The sequence below is a fragment of the Anser brachyrhynchus genome (assembly GCF_964034855.1).
Source record: "Anser brachyrhynchus genome assembly, chromosome: 4".
NCBI lineage: Eukaryota > Metazoa > Chordata > Aves > Anseriformes > Anatidae > Anser > Anser brachyrhynchus.
The window spans coordinates 2,960,852-2,973,277 of record NC_137698.1 but is presented as its reverse complement, the minus strand read 5'-3'; the positions used below and the strand labels follow the sequence as shown (position 1 = coordinate 2,973,277).

At 39.2% G+C, this 12,426-nt stretch overlaps 1 protein-coding gene across 5 annotated transcripts in view; it reads left to right on the top strand.

The window, feature by feature from the left end:
* The window catches only part of ANK2 (ankyrin 2), a gene marked incomplete at its 5' end in the record, with an annotated part of 358,674 nt that overhangs the window by 55,211 nt on the left and 291,037 nt on the right, over window positions 1-12,426 (top strand). The window lies entirely within an intron of this gene.

Here is a 12,426-nt window from a genome sequence, read left to right as displayed (position 1 = left end):
TTAAAGAAGTGAAAATCATCAATGTTCATGCGATCGTTACATGACATCACATCTAACAGGAAGCTGGATGCTCTTCTCTTATTTTTTTGGTATGTAATCCATACTAATTAACCAAATGCTAACTCACGTTAGTCCTCATTTACAGTGATGCTGTTGAGGCGTACAGGTAACACGTTTGTGGTGCTTTGCTAGCAGATCACAGGTTACTTCAAGGTAACACAGGTTGTACCATCCAGTAACGGGGAGTAGCCGTGGACTGGGAGTTCTTCTGAACACTGTTCGATGTCGCTGCACAGGGGTTTAATTTCTCTTAGCTGTCAAGTGACATCTAGACTGGAAGGAGCTCCTCACTGTGTTATCATTGTAGAGAATAGAAAAAATGCTTTTAAATAGTTGGTTAAAATTATTTTACTCACTATATGCTAAAAAAGTAGTAGGAATAATATAAGGAATGAAATGGGTAGGTGTCGTGCTTGAAATCTTTTTCTGCCCCCGTAGACTCTCTCTGAGGTCAGCTGAGGTATTGCTAATTTTGGTGTTAGTCACTGGCGAGTCTGTTTTGGATGCTGATCTTGAAGTTGATAGATGTGTCACGTCGTATTTCTAAGAGATGACGTCACTAAGTAACCTTGAGAAAGCTAAACTGGCGTCTGCTCTCTGAACAGCCACTGCCTTGCCAGCCAGATGTGTACGTAAGTATGCAAGGGCTTGCAGTGCGTCGGGAAGCGGTATCTGTAAATACGCTGCTAATAAAATTCTTGAGCTTCTGCTTATTACACCCACACACAAATCTCGAAGCATACCCTGCTATGATTTGTTTGTAATACTTGACCTACCAATTACTTTTTAAATCACTGATAACAGGTTATAATTTTGTAGGATGTTTGCTGTCAAATGTGGTAGTCGATAAAATCGCTCAGAAAAGTGGAGGTTGATGGAAAAGCGATGGTTACATACAGTAATTCCAGTTAATGCTCGTTAGGAATGGTAATTGGAGTTATCTGGAGGAATCTTCAGAAATGCTGGCTAAAGAAAAAGAATTCTGTTTTTTAGAAAAATGTCAGTTTCCTAGTTATTTCTCTTAGAATAGAAATTATACTTAGTATTTTTGACAGAGAAATAGAAAGAGGAATATAGGCTTTTTGATTAGGGAATATATCTAGGATATGGAAAATAAACTTCATTTCTGGTCTTGGTGAGGCAGAACTGAGGTTTGACTCTGAATTTCCAACTTGTGAAAAGGTCATGGAGACCACTGTTCTTTCTGGCTGTTCTGCACTCCTTCCCTATTTTTTGAGTTTTTTTTTTTTTTTTAAAAAAAGCCATATTTGTTGTAAAAACTAAGTATTTTTGACAAGGTTTTCAGCTGAAAATTTTTGGGTGGTTTTGCCTTTTATAAGCTTTCTGGTATTGCCTGCGTGTAACTGCTCTATCAGCTTTTCCCGCTATTCTTCCTGACTTTTTTTTTTGTTTTGTTTTGTTTTTTGTTTTGTTAGTCAAGCTATATGGGCAAGTTTAAGCTCTCAATAAAGGACTTATTTTAAACTCTGTACTAGGATTGCTCAGTTCATTTAGGTAAATGCCAAACAGCGTGTTAAGGTCAGGGATCCTCAAAAATAGGTCACGTTCATCTGAGATTTCAGTGTCATTGCTGTCTGGTAATTTTGCCTTGCCTCTTAAAATAAGATTCTAGCTTGTATGATCGTAGAGTTGCTAGTGAAAATGCAAACCGTTTACACTGATTTCCCTGTGCTCGCCTGAGCCTTTCTACTATTTAAAGTGTTTTGTTTTTTTCCTTTTAATTTTTATTTTCTCCACCAAGACGCTAAGGACTCGGCAATCACAGAGCTGTATTTCTTTCTTTGATGCCACAGAACAAAATGTGCTTATTTGCTATTGGATGGTTACGAGGTGGCCAGTGTTGTGCTGTGCGGTTGGGAAAAGCTGCCCTGTCTTTTTGCTCTTCAAGCTTTTGATAAAAGACACTTACTGGGTTTATGGCACATGCCCAACCGTGCGTCCCCAGCCTTCTGTGGAGCCAGGCACCAGAAGAGGCCTGACTCTTTCTTTTCTTTCTTGTTTCTTGCTCTGCTGTAAACAGCCAGATTTTTTTTTCTCATTGGTAATTCTGAACTGCAACAGTTGCTACAGCACCTGACAAAATGCTGAGATGTGCTCTGTGCGTGTATATGTATATATATATTTTTAAAGCTGATTTCATTGGAAGGGTGTTCAATGTCTATCTTTACATGAGAATCTTCGTGGAATCTCTTTTTAGGAACATCCTGAAGGATTTTCAGAGAACCAGAACCCCCTGTGAATGCAGCCGAATGGCAAAATCTGCCGGATCTCCTATCTGAGAGACGTTGTCTGTCTTGTGATTTAGATATGATAAAAGTGCCTTTTGGCAGCCGACTCAAAGTGGTTATCCTTTACAAGAGGTGTAGTTTCTTATCAGATATGTCCAAACAGAGAACTGACATTGGCTGGTTTTAGGGTATTCAGGGATATTCAGGGATATTCAGGGATATAAGCTATGTTGTGGACTTCCCTAAGTAAAATGCATTTCATATAAAGTACCACGTTTCTGGAAAAAGCAGGATCAATGGATCTTTAGTGAGATGTTCCTCATTAGTAAGCTTATGTAGTAGGCCCTTTGCATTACAAGGCAACTATGAGACCATGGAAAAAAATACACAAACGTGAGCGCGGTCAATGGGGGACGGCAGATCTCACCGCCGTGTCTTTCTCTCTACTCCGTGGGCGAAGGCAGAGCTCAGGGTGCCGTGGAAAACTTGCAGCGCCTACTCCCAGACTTCAAAGTGAAACAAATGCTGTGTGTAGTTTTGAAAATGAGATTCTAGTTTGAGGGTGGGGGGAAAACATTCTGGTGAGCAGGAAAAACAGGAGTGAAAAGAAGCTTGTAACCTTTTCTACAGTGACTTACATTTTTAAAACATTTCCATTGGAGAGTGGTGCACTATAATTGTTTGCATTTGCAAGTAATTTTCACAGAGCTGAGCAGCGACGCTGGAGAGTGGGTGAATTATTGGGTTTACCTTTATTGGTTTTAACTTTTTTCTAGATCCACTGCTAGGCAGCAGGAGTTTCCCTGCTGAAAGACCTCCAAGATAAATATGAAAGATGTTATTTACTATCATTCTATTAAAATACCTTTATTCTCCATGCCCTACTTTTTCCTTGTTAGGCCTCTTTTATGAACTCGCACCTTCTTTCATGCACTGTATGGGATAGTGTGGAATTTCATCATGCTAAGCTAATTCAGTTGCTATGATTTCTATTACACACTGATTCTGTAATCTCTTTAGCCTTTGGAATATATGGTATTAAAAGCTAAGCTAGTCAGATATAGCAGGGAAGGGAGATCCTACATGCAGTTTGATGCTGCAGTGTACTGGTACAGACTCGGTGGTCAGCAGTAGTGCAAAGTTCTAGGTAGCAGAGATTGTGCTGCAGGAGTTTTCCTGAATCCTAAAGACACAAGTTTCAGCTGTGCTTGGGGCATTTCTTTGGCTTTTGAAATATCTGGCAAGTTTCATAGTTTGACATTTGTGCCAGTAAACTTTTAAACGGTGATCTGGTGCTTGTAAGAAGCTCTGAAATATTGATGGGCTTGGCAATTAGTTATTCAATGCAAAGAATTGTAAGGAATATCAGGTTAATAAAACAGTATTGGTGACTACAAGCAGAGTAGTATCATTGTTTTGGGGAAAAAATACGCGTGTTAGATTCATTTCCCATGGAACTGTGGGTAATTCTGCATGTTGAGGTCATCTGAAGTCATCAGAGGACTAAAGTTTTGGAATAGCAGCAAAAGGAGGATGTAATTTCATTTTCTATTATAACATCTGCCTGACTTGAAAGAGTTGGTAAGCAGCTGCATAACACCTAATTAGTTTAAAACCCAATTCATTGATCATTCTTGATAATTAGACTTATAAGCATTGGGAAAAATTTGGTTTACTGAAATCGTGTAGGGTCCAATTCTGTATTAATTTTGGAACGTATAGAATTGGCTATGCTGTACAGCCTGGTTTCACCCGGGCAGTTGTGTTAATTAACTGCAGCCTCTAATGGGACCCTTCCGTGGTTTTATTTTTACATGTTGGGAAGTTAGATTCATAGATGCTCAGGAAGAACTACAACATTTCTCTTTTTCCCTCAACAAGTAGTGAAAACCTCTCTTTTGCATCACTCTGCTGCTTACCAGGACAGGTATTCCATCCGGTAATGGTGATACGTAGGTTGGGAAGTTGCCTGAGGAAAAGCAGCTTAGTTGTTCACACACTGTGGGAAAAACAATTTTCTTACCAAATATTTCTGAGCCTGAGATGACCCTTAAGCCAAGTTGATTCTGGGTACTTAGCTATTTGAGTCTGTCGCACACTCTTGGTGGTATTTTCCTAGGTAACTTCCTTGTCATATTTGTGAGGAAGGCCGTAAGTGGATGACATGCGTATTTGTATTAAGACTTCTACAGTGAGCAATGGAAGTTTTACAGCTGACAGGATGATCTTATGTCTGCAGCTTCTTTCTTTTTTTTTATTTTATTTTATAATTTTCTTCTCCTTTAAAAGTGGATGTAGTACTTCAGGATTTCTTGTTTGGTAGTGTTAGTTAAATTGCATCATCCAAGGTCTCTCTGAAATGCTTCCATGCACAAACACCAAACTGTGGTAGTTTTTAACTGTTGTTCGTCCTTTCCTTCAGCTGAATTCTGTAGCTTAACTTTTATTTTCCTGTTGTGTTTAAAAACGGTACATAATACATATCCTTAGATTCAGTCTAGATATACAGGGATTTTAAGTTGTGACTATTATCTACCTGTTTGAATTTTCCAAGGAACAGATGTCCACATCTGAAAAAAAAAAACAAAAACAAACAGCATAGCATTTCACATTAAACGGTATGTTTGTTGGCATCTTCAAGGGACATGAAAGTTTGGATGGGCGTGATGAATAAATTATCTTAACTTCAGACTGCTCTTTCAAAACAAGAATGAAATGGTCTACGGTGAATTTGCACTGCTTTTTGCCATGTTGTATTTCTTGGTAGGTATGTAGGAGGATCATTTTCTTCACGATTAATTTAATCCAGCATGGTCTGGCCTGTGTTACACAATGCAAGGAAAAGCATTTTTATCACAACCAAAATGAGCAAGGCAAGAGTCATGGTTATTTTCTTTTGATCTTCTTGGGATCTGCGACTACAAAATGGGTGAAATTCCAGCGTGTCTGTAAAGGTTCAAAAGTATTTTATTCTTGCTATTGATTTTTATGTGGAATGTTTTCAAACGCTGGGGCAATTAGCAGCTAAGCTAACTACAGCTGGAGAGAGACTGGTCCATCACAAATGGAAGCTAATGGGCCGTAAAGGCACGCAGGATGATTCAAACATTCAGCATGAGGTTTGAACCTAGACTGCCACCAAAAGGGTGGGAAGCCGGATATGTTGGCCAAGGGCTGAATGATGTACAGTGAATGTGTGTTGGCTGTTTTAAGATGTTGTGTAGTCATGCTTGAAAATAGCTTTCAGTTTAGGAGCTGAGAAGAAAATGGGTGCGGCAAGCATCTTGCTTGAAGCAGCGACTGTTTAGAAAGCAGATTTTATGTGGCCCTTCTGTGGCTCGTTGTTTTATGAGCTGATTTTTTTTTTTTTCCCTGAGCATAAAAATTGGAAGGAAGAAATCTTTTCAGGTATGTTAAGACCTCCCCAGATGAATTCTCTTTATTTGGAAAAGAGACCACGTATATCAGCATACGAATCCTGAGGAGTGTCTGGTATGTCCTACACCTTTTCACAGCTTGTTTTCCAGACCTAAAGTAAAACTTCACTTGGGAAGCATTCACTGCAAAGTGCAACAAGTTGGCTGCGAAATTGCTGGATCTGTCTTAGCCTTTCTGCTAGAATCTTATTTATTTTCTTTTACTACAAGCATAGCAGTGAAAGGGGCATTGTGTTTTTCCAGTGGGGGAATGCGTAGTTCTTGTCAAACAAACTTCTTACATTCTGTTTATAAACATATGTTGAGAAAGCACTTTGTTCTAAGCTAGTGCAGCTTTTGCAGTTTCTTTATTGTGCCAGAGCAGACGGAAGCATAGGTCTGGCCACTTCTCAGAGCTACTTCCAAGGATATTCTCCTTGTTTAAATGTTTCAGATAATTATTGGTTGCTGTCCCTGGCACCTTCAGTTTGCAAATCCTTTCACATATGCCAATGTCTGCTTAGGAGTCTTTGCTAATTTTTAAAAATGCTTTTCAACGGGCAGCTCTGGATAAGGCTTTGTGCTAAGATGTGAGTAAGAAAGGGAAACTGAACTTACTCCAAATGTTCGAATGAATTGAATAATAGCAGTTTTTTTGGTGTTCTACACTACCCTTACATTTACAAGCAGAGAGCTGCCTTTACAACTGGTCCTGCAGTCATATCATAGTGCTCATCCAGCGGCATTAATTTTTTAAATACTTGTAGCACTAATCTGATAAGCTCAGTAAGTCAAGCAAGGATAATCCCTGGTGTCTTCTGGAAGTTATATTCAACCATTTTATGTTGCTCTTGTCTCCAATTGCTCTGCTCTGCAGCTAGACCAAGTCTTCTAGGAGGCAATGCTCTATCTTCTGCTTACTTTATTAACTGTTGGCTGGGAATAAAAGCTGGAATGTAGGTAATAATTTCTGATGAAACATAATTGCAGCATATTGTCGCTTCCGTTTCTCTCCATCCATGGTCCAGTGCTATTTCTGGCACAGCTGCAAGTTAAAAATGGGCCAAGGTATTAAACTTTTTTTGTCAGTTTCAAATACCATCAAAGATTTGTGGGTGTCTAAAGCCATCCTTTTAATCTTGTGCCTACCTTTACATGTATGTGCATGCATATCCTGCAGGAATTTTACTCTTCTGTCTTTAAGTGCCACCTAAAAATGCATGTCTAATCTTCCATCAGTTTGAGCTCTTCACGGATGTTCTCTTCTCTAAAGATCATTTTTTCACTGGCTACGTTTCAAGAGCCAATGTAAAGCCAATCAGAAGTAAGGTTTGTGTTGGATATATATGTCAGTGGTAGAAAGGTTTCCCCTGACACATTTGAGGATAAACTATGTCAGTCTCGTCACTCATCTTGCTGCAATGGGTAGGCTTGGATTTTATCCTTCATAAAATAGCAGTGGCCCATGGTTAATCTCTCATCTTTTATAAATCATCAGCTTCCCTGGACAACTCTGTAATGGTATGAAATAAAAATAATTAAAAAATACATTCCCTCAACTTGTTTCTTCTAAGCGGGCAAGCTGAGGTAATCAAATATTGTCTCCTGTGTATACCTCAGGTTAGGAACAGCTTTTAAGAAACTGTTATACGAGCAATCAGGTTGCTCCCTCACAAAATTCATTCCCCAAATTTCCTTGGGCAGGGGGAGAGATGGTAGGAGCTGATACATACTGCATAGATTTTATAGTGACTGTAAACCTGCCCTGTAGCTTTTATAGCAGCCTGTGGCTGTAACTTGGATGGTTCAGAGGCTCTGCCTTGCTGCAGAGGTGGAAATGCAGAAGTAGAATAAGCATATATATATTTTTTAATTTTCTTTGCATACTTGGAGCCTTTTAGCTAAAGAAGCTGATTAAAGCTGGGCTGTCTCATGATCTGCTCTTGTTTTCCTCAAACTCTAATGTCACAGTAATTTGTCTCATTAATTTGTAGCCATGAGAACAAATTACGATCTGCTGTAATGGTAACTATATTAAAGAAAAAGGTCATAAAAATGATAGGGAGGAAGTTGTGTGTTACAAATACCAAAGCAGAGCAATTAGGATTTTTCCCACTTTTAAGTAAAAAACATGGGAATATATGTATACGTATCTCTGTGTGTGTATATATACATGCATGTGTGGATATAGAGTATGTATGTACGAGTGTATGTTAAACAAAACAAAGACCATATTCATGGCTCCACATTGGCAAACACATTAATGAATCTCTGAATTCTCAGAGGGGAGTCAGCTGATGTAGCTGATTTCACTTAAAACGCTTGGATAAAATCCGTAGTAGCTAATAGACACTTTCTGCTACGTTTTAAGTTCTTTTCTCTAGCACTTAGACGTAAATGGCCATTTCTTCAATAGAAGCTGGCTACTTTCTGAGGTGTCTGTTTACACTGTTACAGAAGAGATTTTTAAATTATTACATACAGTGGAATAAAAAAAAAAAACAACACCTGAGCAATGCCTGTTGTGAATGATGCCGATCTTAGGTTGATGGTTATGGGGTTGCTGGGAGCCAAGCTGAAAAACCTACAGCTGAGTGTTGTAACAAAAGCAATCACTTCTGGATTAATGTGAGGTGATATGTGGTGGGAGAAGTTGCTGGGGTGCAAAGGGGGCCTGATGTTCAAGGAAAGCAGTTAGTGATGTCTGGACTGAGCCATTAATCTTTCAAAACTTTAAAATAGAGTACCAGCTGGAAAAACTGCATATTGCCTTGCGTTAAGAATCGGACAAGTAGAAGAACAAAAGTCGGTGGCAGGATCCTCCATAAGTCACATTTAGCTTTAGGCACCTGACCTAAAACGTATTAGAAACAATAACAGAAGCAGTCCAAGGAAGATCAGTGCCATTAAGGCAAGCGTAGAAGGTTCTCAGAGAAGGAAGAACAAATGATCCTCCCGCTTTAGAAAAGGTTGACGTGAGTGTATGTGCAAATGTTAGCTAACAATCTGCCTGCAGAGAGCATTAGCTGGGAGTTGTCATTTGCTCCATATTTTCTCATGATTGTAGAAGGAGAATTTGTCAGTCTGGGAATTATAACCTCTGGGGTGGCCAAATTTAGAAAAAATCTATTCTTTGTTCTCATTCATATTCCTGTTTTGTTAACTGATGGCTTTAAAATCACTTTAGTGGTAGTGACAGTCCTGAAATTGTAAATGCACTGTTAAATGATAAACTACTTCTTGCTTGATTCTTCAGACAGTCTGCAAGCATGCAATGAAATAAACTCGGACTGGACTTTCTTACGGTAACCACATTTGTCACCCATAAAAGCTGCATTTGAAGAGCAAACCTAGAAGTCTGCATTACTTGGTATTTTCTCCTCAACAATAGCCACAGCCTGGTGATTGGGGAAGAATAAGAACAGGGCAAGCATTGCCAATACTCCCCCTTAATAATCTCCCAACCTCCAGCTGTTTTTGGCTCAGGGGATTTCCTGAGCTGGATATTGTCTCAGCGTTTAATAACCCTCAAATGTTTTCTCTTTTATAAACTTGTCCCTCCTTGAGCTAAGGTAAACCCCTTCTGTCTTGCTAAATGAAGGGGAATTCCCGAGACCACCTCTGTTCCAGCCCCTGGGGTGGGAAACAGGAAACCTGCTATTCTTACATTCAGGGATGGAGAATGTAAGATTTATGAAGGAAAATATTGGTGCTAAAGAATATTGATAATTATTGTAGTAATGTACTCAATACTGTTATATGATCGAGGAAAAAAAGCAAAACACTAAAAAGAGAATACCATTCCCAAAGAGATCTCCTTACTCTAATTACTAGGTGTTTGAGTTTTTGCAGTAGCTGACTGGGTGACCTCTCAGTTTCCTTGCTCTTGTAACTATGGCTTTATTTATAAAATATTAGCTTTCATCAGGAATCCATCAGGAAATGAAAAACTGTAGTCACAGCTGAGTTTTTAAAAGTAAAGATAAAACAGTAAGTAGCTGCTCTTACTGAGGAGCTCCATCCATTTTGTGTGCTGAATGAGGCAGCAGTCTTGTGAAAGTATGTTGATTCTGTAGCTGAAGACATTAACGGACTCTGTTTTCTAATTTTTGGCATTTTGTGGTGTTCCTGCCTTTCATTTCAAACACTAGAACACTTCTGTAAGACAAATTCTACAATTTGTCTTGTAGGAGAACACTTGGTCAGCGTGTGTAATTTATTCTTCTTGCTTTCTGCCCTGTCCTGGCCCTTGCATGTTCCCTGTATGTTGGCCCTTCCTTCTTTTGCTCTTCACCCTTCGCATGCAGGATGGCCTTTCCTTTCCCTTGGCGTGTAGAAAATGGCAGGAGTGAGAGAAACCATCCTTTTTGCTCTCTGCTGGAGCCAGGTGCCACAAGCAGCAGCACTTGACGGCTGGTGCACTGCTTGCAAGGGGCAACGAGGCCAGCTAGTACAAGCTAGCAGGCATGGAAGGGGACAGATGAAGCCAAATGCAAACTGAACCTTACAGAAAATTAGTAACCTTTAAAATGCCGTTTAAAGCAGTGCCAATATGAAATGAAAGTGCACATTACAAAGCGTTTTGAACTAGCAATGAAAAGTTCTATGCAAGGGAAAAGCAACGTAATATTAAATGTTAGCTGCGTTTTAGAGGCTTGTGACTTGTTCAGTTTTGGATACTTTTTCATGGGGAAGGCAGAAAGCTTGTCCCTGACATGACAGCCAGATTTTTAAGTCTGTCTTCCAAAACATGACTATTCCAGAAGTTTTCAGAAAAATACCTTGTGCAATGCAGTTGTTTAACTACTAGCATGGGTCTTTAAGCTCATGGGTCTGTGCCACCAGGGGAGCCATCTTGCTGCTGCTAGTATTTGTCCTAATGGTCTGTGAAGTAAGCTGTGTGTGACTTGATATGGATACACAACTTGCAGTTAGCAGTCAGTTTTTATTTCTTTAATACTATTTGAATAATAATAACAATAAAGTTCATGCTGTTAGTTTTTTTCTGGAATATTAAACTAATTGGGACACATTCACTTAATTCTGTAGTTATTTCACTGCTTTATGCAGTTATGTTTGTATGACTGTACAATGTAAGGTGAATTTTAATCCGTTTGGCGGTGGAGTAAGAGAATTTGGTGATAAAAAGGAGCAGCAGGAGTGTAGACACTTGAAGATGAGTGAAACTGAAAATACTTACATTATAGGTACAACATAACAGAACTGCAAACTGCTGTAACTGTAAGTTCTGCGTTTCTTCCTTATATCGAAGTGAATGCATAACAGAACTGAAATTGGGCAATTAGTACTTCCCCAGTGTGAGCCTCTTGCCAAGCCAGTGCAAGTCACTAAGCCATCAGAAGATCACCTACTGCAAAAGGCGGGTACTGGTTTGCTGCTTGATTCAGCACAGGGCACCGGGGCAGCGTGCAGGAGAGCTGCAGGCAGGCAGGGGCCGAGGGGGGATGCTGCACGGGGCCAGCCAGCTCTCCACTCAACCGTCTGCAAGAACCAACTGCTTAACTACTAAGGAGCAACTAAATGCAAGGTCAGAAGGAAAAAAGTCGTTGACTAAATGTCAGTCTTGATACATCACTTACTATCGTTTCAGATGTCATATTGAGACAATCAGACATGAAAATACAAAATACGGGTGCATGTTGAACCAGGCCCACAAAGGAAGTTAACCGGTGTATTTCTGATTACATTTTATACTTTTTGGTGCTCCCAATGCTGCAAGATGCTTAAGCAGAATTGGAGCTGAATCTTGGCAATATTTAAATGGTGTGTGGGTGGGAAGGCATGGGCTGAGTTGATTGTAGAGAACTCAGAGAATAAAAGATGCTGGAGTCAAAATACAAAAATAAACAAAAGATCCTGTGTCCAGAAAACTTTCTCAATCAAGTGTTTGCTGCTATGCATACGTTTTCTTTAAAAAATAAATAAGACATCCTCAAAATATGCTTTAAAATATGGCATAGCATGATGAGAGGGTAGTCCTTATACATAATGAGCATAGTCTTAAATACAAAAAAACCCCCTATGAATGTACTTCAACTCCCCATGTCAGTTACAGGATACGAGCGTCACATGTGCCAAAACAACATATACTCAAAAAACAACAAAAAATTGAGTCGTATATGACAGTACATTTCAAGGGCTGTAGAAACAGTGCAAAGCAAGTCCATATCTTTGTATAAGTACTGTGTTTACGCTAAAGTATGCACTCAGCTAAAATGAAGCTTCATTTACTTGGATGGGCATACTGAGTAGAGATGTAGACAGCTCTCCCTCTACTGTTCTGTTAAATCTTGTGCTATCAGTCTTTGTGTGTGTTCTCAAAGATGAGCGGCTTTCTCCAAACATACACATCATCATTTTTTTGTTGTTATTGTTGTTACGTCATTGGTAAAAAATCAGCTTGAAAACGATATTTTTTCCAAGGTTGATGGGAGTAGTTGGTGATTGCTAGTTTTGGTTTGGGGTATATGATAGTTCTTTTGCGGCACGTTAAGTCAATTTTGACTTACTGAAAAGCTACGGACGCAATTAAAATAAATCTGTTTCAAGAGTTATTCTTTTCTTTGTTTAAGGAAAGGCCCTTCATATCTTTCTCGCTCATTTTCATTTTGTGTTGATTAGTTTATACTATTTAATCTGCTTTATAGTTACCAACTACCAGAGAATGAAACTCGTCTTAT